Source organism: Pseudophryne corroboree, chromosome 7 (genome assembly GCF_028390025.1).
Source record: "Pseudophryne corroboree isolate aPseCor3 chromosome 7, aPseCor3.hap2, whole genome shotgun sequence".
NCBI classification, from domain to species: Eukaryota; Metazoa; Chordata; class Amphibia; order Anura; family Myobatrachidae; genus Pseudophryne; species Pseudophryne corroboree.
In genome coordinates, this window is record NC_086450.1 from 382,524,795 (window position 1) to 382,551,565 (window position 26,771).

A 26,771-nucleotide genomic window follows, 5' to 3' on the forward strand; every position below is an offset into this window, starting at 1 on the left:
TCCCTGTTGAAGAAGGGGTACCTTGACTATCACCTGCTGCGAATACAGCTTGTGAATTGCCTCCAGCACTGCCTCCCTGTCTGAGGGAGCTGTCGGCAAGGCAGATTTGAGGAAACGGTGAGGGGGAGACGTCTCGAATTCCAGCTTGTACCCCTGAGATACTACCTGTAGAATCCAGGGATCCACCCGTGAGCGAGCCCACTGGTCGCTGAAATTCTTGAGACGGGCCCCCACCGTACCTGGCTCCGCCTGTGGAGCCCCAGCGTCATGCGGTGGACTTAGAGGAAGCGGGGGAGAACTTTTGTTCCTGGGAACTGGCTGTATGCTGCAGCTTTTTCCCTCTACCTCTGCCTCTGGGCAGAAAGGACGCGCCTTTAACCCGCTTGCCTTTCTGGGGCCGAAAGGACTGTACCTGATAATACGATGCTTTCTTTGGCTGTGAGGGAACATGGGGCAAACTGTTGATTTCCCAGCTGTAGCTGTGGAAACGAGGTCCGAGAGACCATCCCCAAACAACTCCTCACCCTTGTAAGGCAAAACTTCCATGTGCCTTTTAGAATCAGCATCACCTGTCCACTGCCGAGTTCCTGGCAGAAATGGACATTGCGTTTATTTTAGATGCCAGTCGGCAATTATCCCTCTGTGCATCTCTCATGTATAAGACTGCGTCTTTAATATGCTCTATGGTTAGCAATATAGTGTCCCTGTCTTAAGGTACAGAGAATCTGACCACGCAGCTGTAGCACTGCACATTCATGCTGAAGCAATAGCTGGTCTCAGTATAATGCCTGAGTGTGTATATACAGACTTCAGGATAGCCTCCTGCATTCTATCTGCAGGCTCCTCTAGGGCGGCCGTGTCCTGAGACGGTAGTGCCACCTTCTTTGACAGACGTATGAGCGCTTTATCCACCCTAGGGGATGTCTCCCAACGTGACCTATCCTCTGGCGGGAAAGGGTACGCCATTAGTAACCTTTTAGAAATTAACAGTTTCTTATCGGGGGAAACTCACGCTTCTTCACACATTTAGTTCATCAGATGGGGGAAAAACCACTGGAAGCTTTTTTTCTCCCCAAACATAATACCCTTTTTTGTGGTACCTGGGGTAATATCAGAAATGTGCAACACATTTTTTATTGCCGTAATCATGTAACGGGTGGCTCTATTGGAATGTACAGTAGTCTCATCGTCGTCGACACTGCAGTCAGTATCCGTGTCGACATCTGTGTCTGCCATCTGAGGTAGTGGGCGTTTTAGGGCCCCTGATGGCTTTTGAGACGCCTGGGCAGGCACGGGCTGAGAAGCCGGCTGTCCCACATCTGCTATGTCGTCAAACCTTTTATGTAAGGAGTTGACACTGTCACGTAATTCCTTCCACATGTCCATCCACTCAGGTGTCGACCCCGCAGGGGGTGACATCACATTTATCGGCATCTGCTCCGCCTCCACATAAGCCTCCTCATCAAACATGTCGACACAGCCGTACCGACACACCGCACACACACAGGGAATGCTCTGACTGAGGACAGGACCCCACAAAGTCCTTTGGGGAGACAGAGAGAGAGTATGCCAGCACACACCAGAGCGCTATATAATGCAGGGATTCACACTACCCACAGTGATTTTTCCCTTATAGCTGCTATAATACACAGATTTGCGCCTAAATTTAGTGCCCCCCCTCTCTTTTTAACCCTTTGAGCCTGAAAACTACAGGGGAGAGCCTGGGGAGCTGTCTTCCAGCTGCACTGTGAAGAGAAAATGGCGCCAGTGTGCTGAGGGAGATAGCCCCGCCCCTTTTTCGGCTGACTTCTCCCGCTCTTATAATCATAATGTGGCAGGGGTATTTTACACATATATAGCTTATTAGGCTATATTATGTGTGATTTGCCACTCTTAAGGTACTCTAATTGCTGCCCAGGGCGCTCCCCCCCCCAGCGCCCTGCACCCATCAGTGACCGGAGTATGTGGTGTGCACAGGGAGCAATGGCGCACAGCTGCAGTGCTGTGCGCTACCTTAATGAAGACCAGAGTCTTCTGCCGCTGATTTCCTGGACGTTCTTCTTGCTTCTGGCTCTGCAAGGGGGACGGCGGCGCGGCTCCGGGACCGGACGACCGAGGCTGGGCCTGTGTTCGATCCCTCTGGAGCTAATGGTGTCCAGTAGCCTAAGAAGCCCAAGCTAGCTGCAAGCAGGTAGGTCCGCTTCTCTCCCCTAAGTCCCTCGTAGCAGTGAGTCTGTTGCCAGCAGATCTCACTGAAAATAAAAAACCTAAAATGTACTTTCTTTTCTAGGAGCTCAGGAGAGCCCCTAGTGTGCATCCAGCTCGGCCGGGCACAAAATTCTAACTGAGGTCTGGAGGAGGGTCATAGAGGGAGGAGCCAGTGCACACCAGGTAGTCCTAAAGCTTTCTTTAGTTGTGCCCAGTCTCCTGCGGAGCCGCTATTCCCCATGGTCCTTACGGAGTTCCCAGCATCCACTAGGACGTCAGAGAATATATATATATATATATATATATATATATATATATATATATATAATTACCCTCTCTCTGTATATATATTTATATTGAGAGACAAACACTCTATAAGCTAATGCTATAGATGCTGATTTCATATTTTTTATATATATATATATATATATATACACACACACACACACATATATAGTATGCATGTGGAGCATATATGGTGTTTGTGGTGCATTTATGGAATACTATAGGAGGCATGTGGTGCATATACTGTGTAATATCTATATCTGTCTGTCTAGTAAAATAGGTGTATGTTTTGCGTATATGGAATACTGTAGGAGTATTTGCTGTATATACTGTATACAGTGTCAAAGTCAAAAATATTACATAGAGAGAACATACAAACTGCACACATTTAAGTCGCTATACTTGCAAATATGCGCAGCGAGCACAGCAATATATGGTAACACACGCATTTACTCGGACATGGCACAGAGATGGATTCGACACTTATTTCATACAGTACATATTTATAATAATATCAAGCACCAGACATCATGGAGATTTAAAATTAGCTAATGAATTAATGTCATGAATGTGTATTATTGGAACGGAACCAGATACACCGGTCATATTTACTATTAAAACAACCAGCTCAATGCGTAGATTAATTTGATACTTGTTATTAAGTTGTAGGACATTGCAGCGGATAGTTATGATTGAATGTATAAAAGCTAAAATCACTTTGTTAGAACAATAAATGATACAGTGAACAGGGAACTCAAGCCAACCCTTTTGACAGTTTCAGGGCTGAACCTGATCAGCATATACATAAGAGAATTGTGTAGTAGAGACCCCTCCCCCAGGAACTAGGAAAAACAGGAAAGTTGTTGCTGGCTAGGGAGAGAGGAGGGCAGTTGCTGGTGGACTCAGAGGAAGATGGAGGTTTTGCATGATTTTAAAGAGGAAAGAGAGAAAGACAGAGTCATATGGAGAGATAAACTAATAATGAGAAGGATCTGGTAAATGTATCGCAGGCATTTAACTATAACTATATGTAACTGTGTTTTAACTATGTTCTAACTGTTTTCTGTGTGTGTGTGTGTGTGTGTGTGTGTAACCATGTAATTATAGATATACTGTACTTTGTAATATATATTGTATCCATATCCTTTTAACAAGAAATATATACTTCACTGAGCTTTGGAACTCAGATAATGTGTGGGTGTATCGTTTTCTCTTATGGGATGCTGTGGTATGCTTATGAGGTGTTGTGCGATGCAAGTGCACATTTATGGGATTTTGGTAATAAGATGTGCAGGGATTTACAATATATATATATATATATTAGAGCGGGCATCTTAAATATTTGTGAGAAATCTAAAAATGGCATTCATAACAGTGTATCCGGAAAGTATTCACAGCGCTTCACTTTTTCCACATTTTGTTATGTTAACAGCCTTATTCCAAAATGGAATAAATTCATTTTTTCCCTCAAAATTCTACACAAAATGCCTCATAATGACAATGTGAAAAAAGATTTTTGAGATTTAGGCAAATTTATTAAACATAAAAAACTAAGAAATCACATGTACATATGTATTCAAAGCCTTTGCCATGAAGTTCAAAATTGAGGTCAAGTGCATCCTGTTTCCACTGATCATCTTGAGATGTTCCTACAGCTTAATTGGAGTCCACCTGTGGTAAATTCAGTTGACTGAACATGATTTGGAAAGGCACACACCTGTCTATATAAGGTCCCACACTTGACAGTGCATGTCTGAGCACAAACCAAGCATGAAGTCAAAGGAATTGTCTGTAGACCTCCGAGACAGGATTGTCTCAAAGCACAAATCTGGGGAAGGGTACAGAAAAATATCTGCTGCTTTGAAGGTCCCCATGCGCACAGTGGCCTCCATCATCCGTAAATGGAAGCGGTTCACAACCACCCGGACTTTTCCTACAGCTGGCCAGCCGTCTAAACTGAGCGATCGGGGGAGAAGGGCCCTAGTGAGGGAGGTGACCAAGATCCCGATGGTCACTCTGTCAGAGCTACAGCATTCCTCTTTGGAGAGAGGAGAACCTTCCAGAAGGACAAACATCTCTGCAGCAATCCACCAGTCAGGCCTGTATGGTAGAGAGGCCAGATGAAAGCCACTCCTTAGTAAAAAGCACATGGCAGCCCGCCTGAAATATGGGGTTTGTTTGCAACTATACATTCACTGTGATATTTATTTTCTTCTTACTCAGTACAATATAAATTACATGATAAATGCTATGCAATAAATTCAAAATGCAATTTGACCTTGTATGAATTTATCCCTAAGCATATAAGTGTGGTTTTGGTGTATTAAATGTTATTTAGGGCCTAATTCAGACCTGATCGCTCCTCTGCGAATTTGCAGAGGTTTGCGATCGGATAGTCGCCGCCCAGACAGAGGGGATAATTCAGACCTGATCGCAGTTGTGCGAATTTGCAAGGTGGACGATTATCGAACGACTGCGCATGCATATGGATCGTAATGCGCACATGTGAGGCCAAACTGCGAAAGAAATCAGTGTAGTTTTTGATCGCTAGGCGAACGAAGGTTAATTGACAGGAAGCGGACCTTTGGGAGTAGTAATTGGCCGTTGTCTGGGAGTGTCAGAAAAATGCAGGCATTATCAAATGTTTTTAGGGAGGGTGTGTGACGTCCGCATCGGCCCGATCAGCCTGTTTCTTTCCCACAGTAGGAGTAAGTCCTGGGCTACGCACAGACTTGAGTTGCGAACGGATATGCAGCTGACTGGCATTTGCAAAGCGTACGCAGACTTGCACGGGGCGGAATTTCACTTTGTCTGGGCCGCGACCATCTGATCGCAAACCTCTGCAAATTCGCAGAGGAGTGATCAGGTCTGAATAAAGGCTCAGAGTGAAAATGTAGTCAAATAATGCGTCAGTATTAGTAATATGTAATTAGTAATATGGACCTATCAGATGAGGTTCATCTTGGCGTGGTAGATGGCCATGCTTTTTGGCTAAACAGTTTATCAGAATTGTTTTTATTAACAGTATTCTTAGTGCTTAGAAAGTGCACCTGAATTAAACATTTTTGCTGCATATTATTTTAGAAATTAGGGGGTGCAGTCCAACTGACTGCTGATGTATGGGCGTCATACGTATATGTATATCTATTTGTATGGGATTGATGTATAGCAGAATGTGTGTGCTAGTGCCTGGAAGGAAAAATAGGATTTTAATTACCTACTGGCAAATCCTTTTCTCGTAGTCCATAAGGGATATTGGGGAGACTTAGTACGATGGGTATAGACGGGGTCCAAAGGAGACGGTGCACTTTAAATTTCTTCACTGGGTGTGCTGGCTCCTCCCCTCTATGCCCCATCCCACAGGCAGTTATAGGTAAAACAGTGCCCGAAGGAGAAAGGACATATATGGGAGAAGGATCATCATAACAAGAAGTGGTGAGATTTATACTGTACACCAGCACACCACTAACCTACAACAATCAGCAACGGCTAGTAACAAAACAGCAACAGCTGAACAGGTAATCATATAAGAGACAACCTGCAGAAAAGTCAATGCACTGAGACAGGCACCCAATATCCCTTATGGACTAAGAGAAAAGGATTTACTGGTAGGTAATTAAAATCCTATTTTCTCTATCATCCATAAGGGATATTGGGGAGATTTAGTACGATCAAAGCTTCCAGAACGGGCGAGAACGTGCAGAGACTTCTACAGCACCAGTGACTTCTCCAACGGAAAAGAAACTCTGTAAGGTGTGAATCTTGATAGATGAGAAAGGGACAGTTCCTCACCACCTTTTCATATAGAGATGAACGTACCAAAACTCACTTAAGGAAATATATCGCCATACATATCAAGGTATCTTTATAATTTCTAAGAAGAAAACAGCAAAAGAGGTCGAAAATTCGTTCAATTGAACGTACCACACTCACTTTCTTGGAATGCAGGTATCCTCATATAAAGGTATCTTTAGAATGGATGTACGTGAGGCCTTCTCTCAAGTGCTGCTGAAATGCTAACGCTTCCAAGGAATCCAAATATTCATATCCAGCATGCGATACTCTGTACCAATTAACGTGCTTGCTGTTTTCAATGTTTTGCTGCTGATCTCTTTCTAAGAGTGAATTGCTTTCAGCAGCCAATCGTTGTTCAGTTTCTTCACATGCAACAAAAAACCAGTCTGTAAACTGGGAATCCTCTACACCAGTAATTCCAACTCCAGACTGGAGTTGGAATTACTGGTGTAGAGGATTCCCAGTTTACAGACTGGTTTTATGTTGCATGTGAAGAAACTGAACAACGATTGGCTGCTGAAAGCAATTCACTCCTAGAAAGAGATCAGCAGCAAAACATTGAAAACAGCAAGCACGTTAATTGGTACAGAGTATCGCATGCTGGATTTGAATATTTGGATTCCTTGGAAGCGTTAGCATTTCAGCAGCACTTGAGAGAAGGCCTCACGTACATCCATTCTAAAGATACCTTTATATGAGGATACCTGCCTTTCAAGAAAGTGAGTGTGGTACGTTCAATTGAACGAATTTTCGACCTCTTTTGCTGTTTTCTTCTTAGAAATTATAAAGATACCTTGATATGTATGGCGATATATTTCCTTAAGTGAGTTTTGGCACGTTCATCTCTATATGAAAAGGTGGTGAGGAACTGTCCCTTTCTCATCTATCAAGATTCACACCTTACAGAGTTTCTTTTCCGTTGGAGAAGTCACTGGACTTATTTTTATGCTATTTTCATAACAAACATTGCTACACATTGTATGCCCCTCTTTCATTTTGCTTCCTATGTATTCCACGTTGGAGATCTGTCTGAACTAATAAGAAAAATTCATCATAGACATTGGATAAGAAAAAATCAACATTCACATCAGTTCATTGGGATTCCATGTGACGTATACTGATAAATTTTATAATTTTTCACTTCATTTCGGTATTAAGTATCGCCTTTGATTTCCCCTCAACAAACCCTTACATTTATCTTTATTGTGTGTGATTTGTGGCTGGGAAAATCACAAGAGGAGTGAGATTGGGTTGACACTTTAGACCGCGCCAGAATACACACACCTTACTGCTATACAACTTCTACAGCACCGCCTGCCCAAACTGGGTATCCTCTTTGGCCAGGGTATCAAACTGGTAGAACTTCACAAAAGTGTTCTTCCCCAACCAGGTTGCAGCTCGGCACAGTTGCAAGGCCGAGACTCCATGGGCAGCCACCCAGGAAGAGCCCACTTATCTTGTAGAGTGGGCCTTCAGAGATTTAGGAACAGGTAAGGCTGCCGACAGATAGGCTTGTTGGATAGTAAGCCTAAGCCAACGAGCAATGGACTGCTTTGAAGCAGGACAACCCTTTTTCTGTGCATCATAGAGCACGAACAAGGAATTCATATTTCTGATCCGATCCATCCGCTTGACATAGTTCTTCAAGGCTTACACAACACCCAAAGCTTCCAGAGGAGCAGAAGTGTCAGAACTTGATGGAACCACAATAGGTTGATTCAGGTTAAACGCAGAGACAACCTTCAGCAGGAACTGCTGCCTAGTCTTGAGCTCCGCTCTGTCCTCATAAAAGACCAAGGCCAATATTTACAAAAAATCTGAGTTTGTCCGATTTGTGTTTTTTTTTTCCTAAGTCCCAACACGGGAATTCACTAAGCACAAATCTCGGCAGTGTTTGGACTATTCGTAATGGTTTGAATGACAAAGGTCAGAAATACGAATGAATAGACCATCGGTCAAACGCGGCTGTTATTTCATACAACATGGGTATTCACTATTCATTCGTATTTGGGTGTTAGTCTCTGAGTGCTCAACTGCGGGTGTATTTTTTTGCGATTCGTTAAAAAAAGCAGCAAAAAAATAAACCTGCTTTTTCCAGGCGAGTTTGGATAATCATGCACGGATCAGTGAGATCTGTGCATGTTTATCTATGGGAAAGGGTCTGTTTACTGTAAAAACGTGAAAAAAAAAATTGCGTGGGGTCCCCCCTCCTAAGCCAAACCGGCCTCGGTCTCTTTGAGCCGGTCCTGGTTGAAAAAATATGGGGAAAAAATTGACAGGGGTTCCCCCATATTTGATCAACCAGCACCGGGCTCTGCGACTGGTCCTGGTGCAAAAAATACGGGGGACAAAAAGCGTAGGGGTCCCCCGTATTTTTTGAACCAGCACCGGGCTCCACTAGTCAGAGAGATAATGCCAAAGCCGGGGAACACTTTTATATAGGTACCTGCGGCCCTGGCATTAAATCACTAACTAGTCACCCCTGGCCGGGGTACCCTGGAGGAGTGGGGACCCCTTAAATGAAGGGCTCCCCCCCCTCCAGCCACCCAAGGGCCAGGGGTGAAGCCCGAGGCTGTCCCCCCCCATCCATGGGCTGCGGATGGGGGGCTGATAGCCAAGTGTAAAATAAAAGAATATTGTTTTTTGCACAAGAACTACAAGTCCCTGCAAGCCTCCCCCGCAAGCTGGTACTTGGAGAACCACAAGTACCAGCATGCGGGGGTTAAACGGGCCCACTGGTACCTATAGTTCTTCTGCCAAAAAAATACCCAAATAAAAACAGGACACACACACCTTGAAAGTACAACTTTATTACATACATTCCGACACACACATACTTACCTATGTTCAGATGCCGACTCAGCCCACGTCTCGACGTCGATTCCAGGGTACCTGAAAATAAAATTATACTTACCTAAATCCAGTGTGTCGTGTCCTTTTTTAATAATCCACGTACTTGGCAAAAAAAAAACAAACCGCATACCCGATCCACGCACTGAAAGGGGTCCCATGTTTACACATGGGACCCCTTTCCCCGTCTGCCGGGACCCCCCCTGACTCCTGTCAAAGAGGGTCCCTTCAGCCAATCAGGGAGCACCACGTCGTGGCACTCTCCTGATTGGCTGTGACCTCCTTTAGTGTCAGTGAGGCTGTGCAGTGAAGATACAATGTAGCGCGTAGGCGCACCATTGTATCCAATGATGGGAACTTTGCGGTCAGCAGTTGACCGCGAGTAACCTCAACCGCTGACCGCAAAGTTCCCATCATTGGATACAATGGAGCGCCTATGCGCTACATTGTATCTTCACTGCACAGCCTCACTGACACTACAGGAGGTCACAGCCAATCAGGAGGGTGCCACGACGTGGCGCTCCCTGATTGGCTGATGGGACCCTCTTTGACAGGAGTCAGGGGGGGTCCTGGCAGATGGGGAAAGGGGTCCCATGTGTAAACATGGGACCCCTTTCAGTGCGTGGATCGGGTATGCAGTTTGTTTTTTTGCCAAGTACGTGGATTATTAAAAAAGGACACGACACACTGGATTTAGGGGAGTATAATTTTATTTTCAGGTACCCTGGAATCGACGTCGAGACTTGGGCCGAGTCGGCATCTGAACATAGGTAAGTATGTGTGTGTCGGAATGTATGTAATAAAGTTGTACTTTCAAGGTGTGTGTGTCCTGTTTTTATTTGGGTATTTTTTTGGCAGAAGAACTATAGGTACCAGTGGGCCCGTTTAACACCCGCATGCTGGTACTTGTGGTTCTCCAAGTACCAGCTTGCGGGGGAGGCTTGCAGGGACTTGTAGTTCTTGTGCAAAAAACAATATTCTTTTATTTTACACTTGGCTATCAGCCCCCCATCCGCAGCCCATGGATGGGGGGGGGGGGGGACAGCCTCGGGCTTCACCCCTGGCCCTTGGGTGGCTGGAGGGGGGGGACCCCTTGATTTAAGGGGTTCCCACTCCTCCAGGGTACCCCGGCCAGGGGTGTCTAGTTGGGTATGTAATGCCAGGGCCGCAGGTACCTATATAAAAGTGTCCCCCGGCTTTGGCATTATCTCTCTGACTAGTGGAGCCCGGTGCTGGTTCAAAAAATACGGGGGACCCCTACGCTTTTTGTCCCCCGTATTTTTTGCACCAGGACCAGGCGCAGAGCCCGGTGCTGGTTGATCAAATATGTGGGAACCCCTGTCAATTTTTTCCCCATATTTTTTCAACCAGGACCGGCTCAAAGAGCCCGAGACTGGTTATGCTAAGGAGGGGGGACCCCACGAAATTTTTTTCTGAATTAAAAACAATTAAAACACCTTTATAAGGTACACAATGAAGCCCAGCACGGATCTCACAGATCCGGCCGGGATTCCTTGTGTTTTGTCAGGCAGTGTTTTACTCATCACTCCTGTAAAACACTGCCTGACATTACGAATCACATCGACATCGGAAAAAACGAATGTGCAAAACTCGGCAGCTTAGTGAATGATCGTATCAGGATTCAAAAAGTTGCAGTAAAATGCACCCGATACCATTCGAGTTCAAACATCCTTAAAAACGGCAAAAACACGAATATTAGTAAATAAACCCCCAAGTATGGACTTTTACACGATAAAGCCCCCAATTCTGAGACACGTCTAGTAGAAGCCAGGGCCAGAAACATAATTGTCTTCCACGTGAGGTACTTGTCATCTACCATCAACAGAGGCCCTACTCACCAGGAGGGCCACTTCCTTGATCTTGTATTCACCAGACTATGCTCTGTTTCTGAATTCACTAACACTGCTTTCCCTCTCTCAAATCACAACCTTATCACCTGCATGCTCTCTTCCATTACTTCAAACTCAATGTCCCTGAAGTCTACCAAGTTGCCTCTAACCCGCAGAAATATTAACGCTATTCATTTTCAACAACTATCTACCTCACTGCAATCACTGCTCTCACCAATTTCTACATTCACTCCTCTTGAGACTGCTGTGTCACACCTTAACCAAACTCTAGAAACAGCACTTGATGAAGTGGCTCCAGCTACCCATCACACTCCACGTAGACTTAGATGTCAACCATGGCACTCTAAATACACTAGACACCTACAAAAACTCTCATGTAAAGTAGAACGCCAATGGCGTAAATCTCGTAGTTCAAGTGACTTTCTCACATATAAGACCCTGTACCACTACTTATCGTAATGCTGTGGACACTGCCAAACAAACATATTTCCAATCTCTCATCTCTGCTCAAGCCTCTAACCCCAAGCGACTTTTTAATACATTTAAATCGCTTCTTGTCCCTTACTCACCCAACCCACCAGCCACTGTCAGTGCGCAAGATCTTGCTTCCTATTTCAAGGACAAGATTGAAACATCCAAAATTAAATGGTATGCTCTTCCACAGTCAGTGACCTGCTCAATTCCCTGCCTGAACCCTCTAACACATTCTCTTCCTTTGATCCTACAAATGAAGATGAAGTATCTGCACTCTTTTCTTCTGCCTACTCTACTACCTCTCCCCTTGACTCTACACCCTCACAAATTAGTAAAGCTCTGTCTGCTGTGCTCATCCCAACCTTAACTAAAATCTGTAATCTCTCTCTGTCTACTGGTATCTTTCCTTCCCTGTACAAGCATGCAGTGATTACTCCCATTCTGAAAAAACAAAAAACTCTGACCCTAACTCTCTCTCAAACTACCGTCCCATCTCTCAGCTCCCATGCCCCTCCAAGCTACTTGCCTACACTCGCCTCACACACTTTCTTAACTACTGGACCCACTTCAGTCAAAATTTCGTGCCCAACACTCCACAGAGACAGCACTGACTAAGGTAGTGAATGATTTGGTCACTGCTAAATCTAAAGGCTATTACTCACTACTTATTCTCCTTGCTCTCTCTGCTGCTTTTGACACAGTTGACCACTCTTCTCATACAAACACTACAATCCCTAGGTATTCAGGACACAGCCCTTTCTTGGTTCTCATCCTACCTATCTAATCGCTTCTTCAGTGTTCGTTTCTCTGATTCCACCTCTCCTTCGCTACCTCTCTCAGTTGGAGTACCGCAAGGATCAGTCCTAGGTCCTCTGCTTTTCTCTATCTATACCACATCTCTTGGCAAACTAATCAACTCTTTCGGATTTCAGTACCATCTGTATGCGGATGATAATCAAATCTACCTATCCTCCCCAGAGTTGTCCCCAGGGCCATGTCACTGAATGCCTTTCTGCCATTTCATCTTGGATGACATCTCGGCACCTCAAACTTAATATTTCCAAAACAGAATTAATTATATTTCCACCGGCCAGTAGTAGTTGCCAACCTGATATCTATATCACTGTTGAGAACTCTGCAATCATCCCTGCAACCACAAGCTCGCTGCCTAGGTGTCATTCTTGACTCTAAACTGTCCTTTGTTCCCCACATTCAATCTGTCTCAAGATCATGTTACATACATCTAAGAAACATATCCAGAATACGACCATATCTTACACAAGACACTGCTAAAACTCTAATCCATGCTCTCATTATCTCCCGCATTGATTATTGTAATAGTCTCCTGACTGGTCTTCCCAAACATAGGCTCTCACCACTACAATACATTTTCAATGCAGCTGCAAGGCTAACCTTCCTTGCTAGACATTCATCGCCTGCAGATCCGCTCTGTCAGTCCCTCCATTGGTTACCGGTATTCTACCGTATTAAATATAAAATACTTTTACTGACATACAAGGCTATTAACCAAACTGCACCAACATACATCTCTTCACTTATCTCAAAATATCTCCCTACCCGACCTCTCCGCACAAGATCTGCGTCGCTCATCCACACGCATCACTTGTTCACACTCAAAATTACAGGACTTTATCCGGGCTTCACCCACTCTGTGGAATGCCTCCCACGCACAATAAGACTCGCCTCTAGTCTCCAAACCTTTAAACGTTACCTGAAAAATCACCTATTCAGACAAGCCTATCAAATTCCAGACCCACCCACATAACCTTCAATGCTTCCCTATCCAATTACATCCTCTCTGTACAGTACACATAACATCACATATCTTCTCTTTCTTTACTCTCACACCCTCCTGACACTTGACCAACATCGCAGGGTGATCATATCATACAACCCATTAAGAACCTAGCAATCTGGTGGACCATTATGCAATAGGTAGCATCTATCCTTGTGTATCAATGCCTATTTCCCTATAGATTGTAAGATTGCGAGCAGGGCCTTCCTACTTCTCTGTTTTTACCCAGTTTTGTTCTATTACTGTTCTAATTGTAAAGCGCAATGGAATATGCTGTGCTATATAAGAAACTGTTAATAAATAAATAAATAAATAAATAAAAGCGGTTCAAACCAGTATGACTGTAGAAAATTCAACACCACATTCAAATCCCAGGGTGCCGTAGGCGGCACAAAAGGTGGTTGTATGTGGAGTACCCCTTGCAAGAAGGTCTGAACTTCTGGCAACAGTGCCAATCTCTTCTGGAAGAAAATGGAGAGAGCTGAAATCTGGACCTTAACGGAACCCAGGCGTAAGGCGCAGGTGGATACGTGCGTTCCTCGCACCAGGAGACATATCTTCTCCAGATTTGATGACGGTGTTTTGACATCACGGGTTTCCTGGACCTGAACCATGGTCAGCAATAACCTTTTTGGAAATGAGCTAGGATGTTCTGCTCAACCTCCATGCCATCAAACGAAGCCGCCGTAAGTACGGGTAGCCGAACGGTCCTTGCGGAAGATAGCTTCTTAGTGGTAGAGGCCAAGGGTCTTCGACGAACATGTCCAGAAGATCCGCGTACCACGCCCTCCGAAGCCAATCTGGGGCAATCAGAATTGCCAGGACTCCTTGATTTCTGATTCGCTTGAGCACCCTTGGGAGCAGCGGAATCGGAGGAAACTGGTAGACCAGCCGGTAAGGTCAAGGCAATGCATCTACTGCCCTCACCTGAGGGTCCCTGGTTCGTGAGCAATACCAGTGAAGCTTCTTGTTGAGTCGAGAAACCATCATGTCTATTTGTGGGCAGCCCCACCGGTCTATGATCTGCCGAAACACCTGACGGTGGAGCCCCCACTCTCCCGGGGAGATCGTGATGACTCAGGAAGTCCGCATGCAGGCTCTGCTTTTTGTTCCTCCTTGCCGATTGATGTACGCCACTGTTGTGGCGTTGTCCGACTGTACTTGGATTGCGTGATCCTTGAGCAGAAGAGAGGCCTGAAGCAGAGCATTGTAGATCGCCCGAAGGTCTAGAATGTTGATTGTAAGGAGGGCTTCGTGGGCTAACCACCTGCCCTCACCTGCGCCCCTTGGGTGACAGCTCCCCATCCTCTCAGACTCGCATCCATTGTGAGGATCCAATCCTGAATCCCAAAACTCCGGCCTTCCAAGAGATTGGAGGACTGCAGCCACCACAGGAGGGAAATCCTGGCCTTAGGTGACAGCCGTATCTTCCGGTGCATCTGTAGATGTGATCCGGACCACTTGCTCAGGAGATCCAATTGAAATGTTCTGGCATGGAACCTCCCATATTGGATCGCCTCGTATGAGGCGATCATCTTCCCGAACAATCTTATGCAGAGATGGATGGATACTCGAGCAGGTCGGAGCACCATGCGGACCATCTCCTGAAGTGTTCTTGCTTTGTCCTCCGGGAGGAACACCTTCTGGTCCACAGTATCCAGTAACATCCCCAGGAACAGGAGCCACTGAGTTGGCTACAGGTGGGACTTCTGTAAATTGAGAATCCACCCATGGTGTGATAGAAGTTGGATAGTGCGCTCGATATGGAGCAATAAAAGCTCCCTGGATCTTGCTTTTATCAGAAGATTGTCCAGGTAAGGGACAACATTGACCCCCTGGACCTGGAACATCATCTCCGCCATTACCTTTGTGAATACCCTCGGAGCTGTGGACAGGCCAAAGGGGAGTGCGTGGAACTGGTAGTGGTTGGCAGCAGGGCAAACCTCAGATAAGCGTGATGAGGTGGCCAAATAGGAATATGGAGGTAGGTGTTCTTGATATCCAAGGAAACCATGAACTCCTGTTCTTCAAGGCCCGCAATCACTGCTCTCAAGGATTCCATTTTGAACTTGAAAACCTTTAGGTAAGGGTTCAAGGACTTTATATTCAAAATTGGCCTTACCGAGCCATCCGGCTTCGGTACCACAAACAGGTTGGAGTAATAACCCCTGCCTCGTTGTGGTATTGGTACTGGAACAATGACGTGGGACTGGACCAACTTTTGGATGACCTGTTGCAACGTAACTTGCGTATCCTCCAAAGCTGGTAAGCTTGATTTGAAAAAGTGTTGGGGAGGAGCACTGTCGAACTCCAGCTTGCAGCCCTGAGAAATGAGGTCACTGACCCAGGTACCCTGGCAGGAAACTTCCCAGACGCAGCTGAAGTGATGCAGTCGAGCTCTCACCTCGAGATCCCCTCGGGGTGGGTGGGCACCGTCATGCTGAGGACTTAGTGGAAGCAGAACTGGTGCTCTGTTCCTGAGAACCGGTGTTTGTAGGTCTTTTTGTCTTACCCCTGGTGCCTCTATTCGCATTGGAGGCACCCGTGGCCCTAGATCGAAATCTGTTAGACCGAAAGGACTGAACAGACGGCGACGGGTAGGAACGCCTAGTCGGTGGGGCCCCAGAGCGGAGAAACGTAGATTTTCCTGCATTGACTTTGGAAATCCACGTATCCAACTCTACTCCAAAGAGCCATTCCCCAGAAAAGGGGAGGGATACCACACTACGCTTGGAGTCTGCGTCCACTATCCACTGACGCAACCACAAGGCCCTGCGCGCCGACACTGTCATGGCAGAAGTCCTAGCATTAATATTGCCCATTTCCTTGAGCGAGTCACACAGGACGCATGCAGTGTCTTGAATGTGCTTCAGGAGAGTCACCGTAGTAACCAGAGGCATATCCCCGGAGAGGCCCTCCTGAATCTGAGTAGCCCACGTATGAACGGCATGGGTCATCCATCAACCCGCCTTGACCAGCCTTTGCAATACACCTGCTGCAGCGTAGATATACTTAAGCCTAGTCTCTATTTTTCTGTCCCCAGGGTCCTTTATGGTAAAGGAGCCCGGGGCAGGCATCACCGCCTTTTTTTGACAGTCGAGAGACTGAGACGTCAACCCACAGGGGCACTTCCCAGAATTTCCTACTTTCAGGAGCAAATGGGAAAGTGTGCAAAAATAAGAATTTACTCACCGGTAATTCTGTTTCTCGTAGTCCGTAGTGGATGCTGGGAACTCCGTAAGGACCATGGGGAATAGCGGGCTCCGAAGGAGGCTGGGCACTCTAGAAAGATCTTAGACTACCTGGTGTGCACTGGCTCCTCCCACTATGACCCTCCTCCAAGCCTCAGTTAGGTACTGTGCCCGGACGAGCGTACACAATAAGGAAGGATTTTGAATCCCGGGTAAGACTCATACCAGCCACACCAATCACACCGAACAACTCGTGATATGAAACACAGTTAACAGTATGAAACGATAGAGCCTCTCAACAGATGGCTCAACAATAACCCGATTTAGTTAACAATAACTATGTACAAGTATTGCAGATAGACCGCACTTGGGATGGGCGCCCAGCATCCACTACGGACTACGAGAAACAGAATTACCGGTGAGTAAATTCTTATTTTCTCTAACGTCCTAGTGGATGCTGGGAACTCCGTAAGGACCATGGGGATTATACCAAAGCTCCCAAACGGGCGGGAGAGTGCGGATGACTCTGCAGCACCGAATGAGAGAACTCCAGGTCCTCCTCAGCCAGGGTATCAAATTTATAGAATTTTGCAAACGTGTTTGCCCCTGACCAAGTAGCTGCTCGGCAAAGTTGTAAAGCAGAGACCCCTCGGGCAGCCGCCCAAGATGAGCCCACCTTCCTTGTGGAATGGGCATTGACAGATTTAGGCTGTGGCAGGCCTGCTACAGTATGTGCAAGCTGAATTGTACTACAAATCCAACGAGCAATAGTCTGCTTAGAAGCAGGAGCACCCAGCTTGTTGGGTGCATATAGGATAAACAGCGAGTCAGATTTTCTGACTCCAGCCGTCCTGGAAACATATATTTTCAGGGCCCTGACAACGTCTAGCAACTTGGAGTCCTCCAAATCCTTAGTAGCCGCAGGCACCACAATAGGCTGGTTCAGGTGAAACGCTGACACCACCTTAGGGAGAAACTGGGGACGAGTCCTCAATTCTGCCCTATCCATATGAAAAATCAGATAAGGGCTTTTACATGATAAAGCCGCCAATTCTGACACTCGCCTGGCTGATGCCAGGGCCAATAACATGACCACTTTCCACGTGAGATATTTCAGATCCACGGTTTTTAGTGGCTCAAACCAATGTGATTTCAAGAAATTCAACATCACGTTGAGATCCCACGGTGCCACAGGAGGCACAAATGGGGGCTGAATATGCAGCACTCCTTTCACAAATGTCTGAACTTCAGGTACTGAAGCTAGTTCCTTTTGAAAGAAAATCGACAGAGCCGAGATCTGTACTTTAATGGAGCCTAGTTTTAGGCCCATATTCACTCCTGCTTGCAGGAAATGCAGAAATCGACCCAGTTGAAATTCCTCTGTTGGGGCCTTTTTGGCCTCGCACCATGCAACATATTTCCGCCATATGCGGTGATAATGTTTTGCCGTAACATCTTTCCTGGCTTTAATAAGCGTAGGAATGACTTCCTCCGGAATGCCCTTTTCCTTCAGGATCCGGCGTTCAACCGCCATGCCGTCAAACGCAGCCGCGGTAAGTCTTGGAACAGACAGGGGCCCTGCTGTAGCAGGTCCTGTCTGAGCGGCAGGGACCAAGGGTCCTCTGAGATCATCTCTTGAAGTTCCGGGTACCACGCTCTTCTTGGCCAATCCGGAACCACGAGATTTGTGTTTACTCCTCGCTTTCTTATTATTCTCAGTACCTTTGGTATGAGAGGTAGAGGAGGGAACACATACACTGACCGGTACACCCACGGTGTCACTAGGGCGTCCACCGCTATCGCCTGAGGGTCTCTTGACCTGGCGCAATACTTCTCTAGTTTTTTGTTTATGCGGGACGCCATCATGTCCACCTGTGGACGACCCCATTGATTTACAATCATTTGGAAGACTTCTGGATGAAGTCCCCACTCTCCCGGGTAGAGGTCGTGCCTGCTGAGAAAGTCTGCTTCCCAGTTGTCCACTCCCGGGATGAACACTGCTGACAGTGCTAGTACATGATTCTCCGCCCATCGGAGAATTTTTGTGGCTTCTGCCATCGCCGTCCTGCTTCTTGTGCCGCCCTGTCGATTCACATGGGCGACTGCCGTGATGTTGTCTGACTGGATCAGCACCGGCTGGTGTAGGAGCAGGGATTTTGCTTGACTTAGGGCATTGTAAATGGCCCTTAGTTCCAGAATATTTATGTGAAGGGCAGTCTCCTGACTTGACCATAGTCCTTGGAAATTTCTTCCCTTTGTGACTGCCCCCCAGCCTCGTAGGCTGGCATCCGTGGTCACCAGGACCCAGTCCTGTATGCCGAATCTGCGGCCCTCCAGAAGATGAGCACTGTTCAGCCACCACAGAAGAGACACCCTGGTTCGTGGAGACAGGGTTATTAAACGATGCATCTGAAGATGCGATCCGGACCACTTGTCCAACAGGTCCCACTGAAAGATTCTGGCATGGAACCTGCCGAATGGAATTGCTTCGTAAGAAGCTACCATCTTTCCCAGGACCCGCGTGCAGTGATGCACCGATACCTGTTTTGGTTTTAGGAGGTCTCTGACTAGAGAAGACAACTCCCTGGCTTTCTCCTCCGGGAGAAACACTTTTTTTCTGGGCCGTGTCCAGAATCATTCCCAGGAACATTAGACGTGTCGTGGGGACCAGCTGTGACTTTGGGATATTCAGAATCCAACCGTGCTGGCTCAGCACTTCCTGAGATAGTGCTACTCCCACTAACAACTGTTCCTTCGATCGTGCCTTTATTAGGAGATCGTCCAAGTATGGGATAATTAAAACTCCCTTTTTTCGAAGGAGTATCATCATTTCCGCCATAACCTTGGTAAATACCCTCGGTGCCGTGGAGAGTCCAAACGGCAGCGTCTGGAATTGGTAATGGCAATCCTGTACCACAAATCTGAGGTACTCCTGGTGAGAATTGGAAATGGGGACATGCAGGTAAGCATCCTTGATGTCCAGGGATACCATGTAATCCCCCTCGTCCAGGCTTGCAATAACCGCCCTGAGCGATTCCATCTTGAACTTGAATTTTTTTATGTATGTGTTCAAGGACTTCAAATTTAAAATGGGTCTCACCGAACCGTCCGGTTTCGGTACCACAAATAGTGTGGAATAGTAACCCCGGCCTTGTTGAAGTAGGGGTACCTTGATTATCACCTGCTGGGAATACAGCTTGTGAATTGCCGCTAGCACTGCCTCCCTGTCTGAGAGAGCAATCGGCAAGGCGGATTTTAGGAAACGGCGGGGTGGAATCGCCTCGAATTCCAGCCTGTATCCCTGAGATACTATTTGAAGGATCCAGGGATCCACCTGTGAGCGAACCCACTGATCGCTGAAATTCCTGAGGCGGGCCCCCACCGTACCTGGCTCCGCTTGTGAAGCCCCACCGTCATGCGGCGGACTTGGAAGAGGAAGCGGGGGAGGACTTTTGTTCCTGGGAACCTGCTGTTTGCTGCAGCCTTTTTCCCCTGCCTCTGCCTCTTGACAGAAAAGACCCTCCTTTTCCCCGCTTGTTTTTCTGGGATCGAAAGGACTGAACCTGATAAAATGGCGCCTTCTTAGGCTGTGAGGGGACATGGGGTAAAAATGCTGACTTCCCAGACGTTGCTGTGGAAACTAGGTCGGAGAGACCATCCCCAAATAATTCCTCCCCTTTATAAGGCAAAACTTCCATGTGCCTTTTGGAATCTGCATCTCCAGTCCACTGGCGAGTCCATAAGCATCTCCTAGCAGAGATAGATAGTGCACTTACTTTAGATGCCAGCCGGCAGATTTCCCTCTGTGCATCTCTTATGTATAAGACTGAGTCTTTGATATGGTCAATTGTTAACAGGATCGTGTCTCTGTCTAGTGTGTCAATATTTTCTGACAGGTTATCTGACCATGCAGCGGCAGCACTGCACATCCAAGCTGACGCAATTGCTGGTCTGAGTATAATGCCTGAGTGTGTATATACAGACTTCAGGATCGCCTCCTGCCTTCTATCAGCAGGTTCCTTAAGGGCGGCCGTATCCTGGGACGGTAGTGCCACCTTTTTTGACAAACGTGTGAGCGCTTTATCCACCCTCGGGGGTGTTTCCCAACGTAACCTATCCTCTGGCGGGAAAGGGAACGCCATTAGTAATTTCTTAGGAATCACCAATTTCTTATCAGGGGAAGCCCACGCTTCTTCACACACTTCATTTAATTCATCTGACGGGGGAAAAACTACAGGTAGTTTTTTCTCCCCAAACATAATACCCTTTTTTGTGGTACCTGGATGTAAATCAGAAATATTTAACACCTCTTTCATTGCCTCAATCATGCAGCGAATGGCCTTAACGGGCATTAAATTTGACTCATCGTCGTCGACACTGGCGTCAGTATCCGTGTCGACATCTACTTGTGCCACCTGAGATAACGGGCGTTTTAGAGCCCCTGATGACTTTTGAGACCCTTGGACAGGCACGAGCTGAAGACTCGGCTGTCCCACAGTCGGCATGTCGTCAAATTTTTTATGTAAGGAGTCTATACGTGCACTCATTTCTTGCCATAATACCATCCACTCAGGTGTCTGCCCCGCAGGGGGTGACATCTCTGCTAAAGGCATCTGCTCCCCCTCCACATCATTATCCTCCTCAAACATGTCGACACAGCCGTACCGACACACTCCACACACACAGGGAATGCTCAAATAGAGGACAGGACCCACAAAAGCCCTTTGGGGGGACAGAGTAAGAGTATGCCAGCACACACCAGAGCGCTATATATATACAGGGACTAACTGAGTTATGTCCCTAATAGCTGCTTATACTGTATACAGTGCCAATTTAGTGCCCCCCCTCTCTTTTCCCTCTTACTGTACTGTAGAAATGCAGGGAAGAGCCAGGGAGCTTCCTTCCAGCCGAGCTGTGAGGGAAAAATGGCGCCAGTGTGCTGAGGAGATAGGCTACGCCCCTTTTTCGCGGCCTATTCTCCCGCTTTTTTTTTTTTTTTTTTTGGGATTCTGGCAGGGGTATTTACCTCATATATAGCCCCAGGGGCTATATATTGAGGTATTTTAGCCAGCCAAGGTGTTTTTATTGCTGCCTCAGGGCGCCCCCCCCCCCCAGCGCCCTGCACCCTCAGTGACCGGAGTGTGAAGTGTGTATGAGGAGCAATGGCGCACAGCTGCAGTGCTGTGCGCTACCTTGGTGAAGACAGGATGTCTTCATGCCGCCGATTTTCCGGACCATCTTCCTGCTTCTGGCTCTGTAAGGGGGACGGCGGCGCGGCTCCGGGACCGAACATCAAGGCTGGGCCTGCGGTCGATCCCTCTGGAGCTAATGGTGTCCAGTAGCCTAAGAAGCCCAATCCGGCTGCAAGCAGGCGAGTTCGCTTCTTCTCCCCTTAGTCCCTCGCTGCAGTGAGCCTGTTGCCAGCAGGTCTCACTGAAAAAAACAAATTCTAAGACTATAACTTTCTAAGAGCTCAGGAGAGCCCCTAGTGTGCATCCAACCTCGGCCGGGCACGAAATCTAACTGAGGCTTGGAGGAGGGTTATAGTGGGAGGAGCCAGTGCACACCAGGTAGTCTAAGATCTTTCTAGAGTGCCCAGCCTCCTTCGGAGCCCGCTATTCCCCATGGTCCTTACGGAGTTCCCAGCATCCACTAGGACGTTAGAGAAAATAGTTTTTTTGACACTTGGTATTTTTTGTCTGGCTTTTTCCAGGCTAATTTAAATAGGTCATCTAACTCTGCAGAGTCAGGGAAAGTGACATTAGGCTTGTTTTGTGTAAAGAAAAACTAATGCTGTGACGCAGCGTCCTCTAGAGAGTGTCCTCTAGTCCTTTAACACATCCCGTATAGCCAGAGTGAGGGGTTCAATATCCTGAGCAGCAGCGGAAACCCCACTAACGGGTTCCAAGTCATCCCCTTCCTCCTGTAACTCATCTGAATCAGAGAGCAGAGCAGGTAAACCACGCTTTTGTGGCCCTGAGTTAGGGAGGGGGGGCTGTGTAATATCTGCCCTAGCAGCAAAGTCTGCAACAGCCTGTTGTAGTAGCTGAATTTTCTGAACATTAGCAATGAGTTGTGATGACATATCAGACATCATAGTCTTAAGAGCCCCTAACCAGGATGGCTCTGGTCCCTCTCCCCCAGTCCCTTCACTGAGCTGTAAAGATTGGCTGCATTATTCACATGAAACAGAATCAGATGATAAGGGAGAGAATCTGGAGTGGCATACACTGCATAGTTTGTGTTTACCCATGTTCACAGTAATCACAATAACATACACAAAGACAGTAATACTTAGCAAGCCTGCTGTTACTGTATGCGAGAGGAGAGGAGACACAGAGAGAGAGAAGACCAGCACCCCAGCTATACAGCCCCAGTGAGGCTGTCAGCTTACTATATCACAGTGAAACACTAATGATTTCAGTCCTGTACAGGACACAGAATGTGTACAATAGCGGCTCTCCCCCTTTGCTACACCCTGTACCAGTTTTCCAGCGTGTCTTGTGAGTTAGGAGGAGCTGTGTGTGCCTGCTGCTGCATTAAGCAGAGGAGGGCTCCAAAATGCCGCTGTACCCGCCCTCTGGTTATTCCCCCTCCCCATGGCGCCGGAGCTACAGAGATTTTTATACTGGCAATGTCTCCTATGTTGCTTAAAAACATCACACGTGCTAGTTTAAGCCACCGCTAGCCAGTCTACACGGGGGGCTCTAGCGGGTCCCCCCTAGGAGGGTCCCGTATGCCTGCGTTTAGCCGCACAGTGAACCGGGGGAACCCCCCTAGCTGGCCCCCGGCTTACAGTCGTCACCTTCAGGCATATGTTAGGGGTGTGCGGCGTTCTGCGATTGCGACAGCTAAGGCGCAGTGCCCTGCTGAACAAACAACCTCTCAGGACGGCTCTGACACCTCGCAATGCCGGTAACCGTCGCCCCCCCTAACTCACACGGTGCAGGTATGCTGTTGCCCAAACAGCATACCGAAAATAATAAAAGTTTAAAAGAAATTGAAGAAAACTCTCTGGAGCTGCAGAGATGTGCATCCTCTCCTGAGGGCACTGTTTTCTAAACTGCCTGTGGGAAGGGGCATAGAGGGAAGGAGCAGGCACACCCAGTGAAGAAATTTAAAGTGCATCGGCTCCTTTGGACCCCGTCTATACCCATCGTACTAAGGGGGTCATTCAGAACCGATCGCACGCTGCCGTTTTTTGCAGCCGTGCGATTGGGTCTGAACAGCGCTTTGTGTGGGGGCCGCAATGCGCAGGCGCTTCGCTGGCCGGCAATGGGAAGCGACGAAAACTGCGAAGAAAACGTTCGTAGCGGCGAACGCAAGAAGACTGACAGGAAGAGGCCGTCCGAGGGTGTCAACTAACCGTTTTCTGGGAGTGTCGAGGAAAACGCAGGCGTGCCCGGCTGTTTCCAGGGAGGGATCCTGACGTCAGCTCCTGGCCGGATCATCGCAGCGGGTAAGTCCTGAGCTGTGCAGTGACTGCACAAAATTTTTGTTTGTGCAGCTCTCTGCACAAGCGTTTGCAGCCCTGCACAACAAATCCCCCCTCCCCTGTGGGCAGCATTTACCTGGTCGCAGCAGTGCAAAAAATAGCCTGCGTTCGACCAGGTCTGAATTACCCCCTAAGTCTCCCCAATATCCCTTATGGATGCTAGAGAAAGATATATACTGTGCTTTATATTTACCATGTCTGGGACTGTAAGTCCCAAGTCTAGGATACACATCTAATACAGAATTATTGCAAATCAGAAATAGAAACTGGAGTGCTGGACAAATCGGAAATGGCAATTTGCAAGCGGTTCATTAATGGGATTAGTTATTAGTCATAAAGTAATTTCCTCAATATTAGCCATTTCACCATGCACTCGGGGCTGCACAATTCTTTAGGTTGGCACCAGACATGACCTCATCCATTTGTTGTAAATATGGTGAAGTATAACTCATCTGACGATATCACCATCCTCTACTGTTAATTCACTGTGCCCTTTGCACCACTGGTTTCACAAACATGTCTTGCTTAATGAGCAGTTGATGCAATATAACCAGACTAGGATATTCTGCCCTGCTGCATACTCATTGGACCCTATTATAATGAATGCACCACAGGCCAAACTTTGCAGCTAATTGATCTGCAGTTGATCGCCCGTTTTGCATTTTGGATTAACGCACAGAGGTCACAATCATCGAGTTACGCACTTCTGCGCACTGTTCCCCAAGGTTTGAAAAACGTTGTTCCCTTTTAGACCTATGCATGTAGGAAGTTGAGCTGTGTTGTTGATTGAAGCTTCTGCCAAATGCACCCTCCCAATCACCCCCATTTTGTCCCTTCAACGCCACAGCTGCTATGCCAGTCAAAATTTTGGGCAATGCAAAAAAGACTTCTATTCAAGAAGAAACAGGCGCTTTTTATAGTGTCGCTGCACCAAGTTGCTGATGAAATGGCAGGAGGGTCACTCCTGAAAAAAGCACAAAATACCGAAATTAGCAGCGCTAAAATGAAGTGAGTGGATAATTATAGTATTAACAATATCTTAATTTATTATATTAAAAATAGTTAATTAAATAAAACATTTAAAATATATAAAAAACAATTATATAGCAATTTTCTCCTCATATGTCAGATAGGATAGAATGCATACACTTTTTTCAGTTCTCATATATATTTGTTTGCAGTTAGATCGATTGGTGTCTGTTCCTAGTTAATACCCAGGAATGTCCACTAGTCCCAAAGAGGATGCAAATATTGTCAGCACAATTCGGCAGTAGAATAATTACCAGTCACCGTGATTAGAGGTGGAAAAGCTTCCATCAATTAGAGTCCACGATTGGAGTTGTTTGTCCTCATTAGAAAGCGGCGGGTGCTGTAATTGTCCTCTATATGGTGCAAAACTGGGCTGAATAGTGGATCCGGTGGTTGGTCCAGACGTTCAAACTCGGTCACAAGAACTGAAAGGTGATATAGGGGGGTCTCCTGACGCGTTTCGCTGCGCCCCAAAAATTGCAGCTTTATCAAAGGATACCTTACTGTGTATGAATGGGGTTTATGAATGGGGTGTATAAACCCCATTCATACACAGTTTTCCACCTCTAATCACGGTGACTGGTAATTATTCTACTGCCGAATTTTGCTGACAATATTTGCATCCTCTTTGGGACTAGTGGACTATCCTGGGTATTAACTAGGAACAGACACCAATCGGTCTAACTGCAAACAAATATATATGAGAACTAAAAAAGGTGTATGCATTCTATCCTATCTGACATATGAGGAGAAAATTGCTATATAATGGTTTTTGATATTTTTAAAATGTTTTATTTAATTAACTATTTTTAATATAATAAATTGAGATATTGTTAATACTATAATAATCCAATCACTTCATTTTAGCGCAGCTAATTTCTAAAATTGAAGGCAATTAAGACAGTCCAGCATTATTATACATGACCCTGACCATACTGGGATAATTTTCTTGACTGACACATGAGCTGAGTGTGCTACATTTACCCACATTTTCATGTTATTGTCCACTACCTGTAGGTAAAACTTCCAGTTCAATGTTTTCTAGGAATTCTGCCATGCAAAGTGAAATGGCAAATGTAAACCAATATATGGCAGAAGGCAACAGAACATTTCTTCTCTGAATAATTACAACTCGGGTGCTATGCTTAGAAAAGTCTGCATTTATAGCCTTGTAAAGAGGAGCCAATTTCCAGACTATAAAATTTGGTTTAACTATTTGGGTTTTGTTTTTTTTTTTTAAATACTAATTATGCACATAGATATTCATGCTAAATAAGCAGCACTTTTTCTAAAATAGAGTTGTGCTACAAGCAATATTTATGAGTGACCTGTAGTGCATAGGATTGTAGGCCTCAGTGTTATCGACAGATGAAGGGCCTACCGTAATAATACAGGTTTGGATCCCCTCAACACTCTTGTTAGATGTAAGCATCTGCAGAGGAGGGGAGCACACCCATGAGGATAGCAAGCTTTACTGACCAGATGTAAGTGTCTGCAGAGGAGGGTACACGGGAGTATGTCTGCCACCATTCCATCTTCACAGAGTAATGGGAAAGTAAATGGTCTTGAAAAACCCAAACAGGTGCAAACACCAAGACCAGACTCTAAACAAACATGCTGTATGCTGAAATCCTTATCCTATTTGCGATCCTATATTCTTTACCAAAGAATCAGGAGAGGTGTGGGGACATAAGAACCATAGGATGGATCCAAAGAATGAAACATTTTACTGGTCACCTGGTTCCTAGTGTGCTACC

At 46.4% G+C, this 26,771-nt stretch overlaps 1 protein-coding gene across 1 annotated transcript in view; it reads right to left on the bottom strand.

Moving 5' to 3' along the window:
- The window catches only part of PDPK1 (3-phosphoinositide dependent protein kinase 1), a 215,568-nt gene that overhangs the window by 31,217 nt on the left and 157,580 nt on the right, over positions 1 to 26,771 (bottom strand). The gene's annotated exons all lie outside the window — the stretch shown is intronic.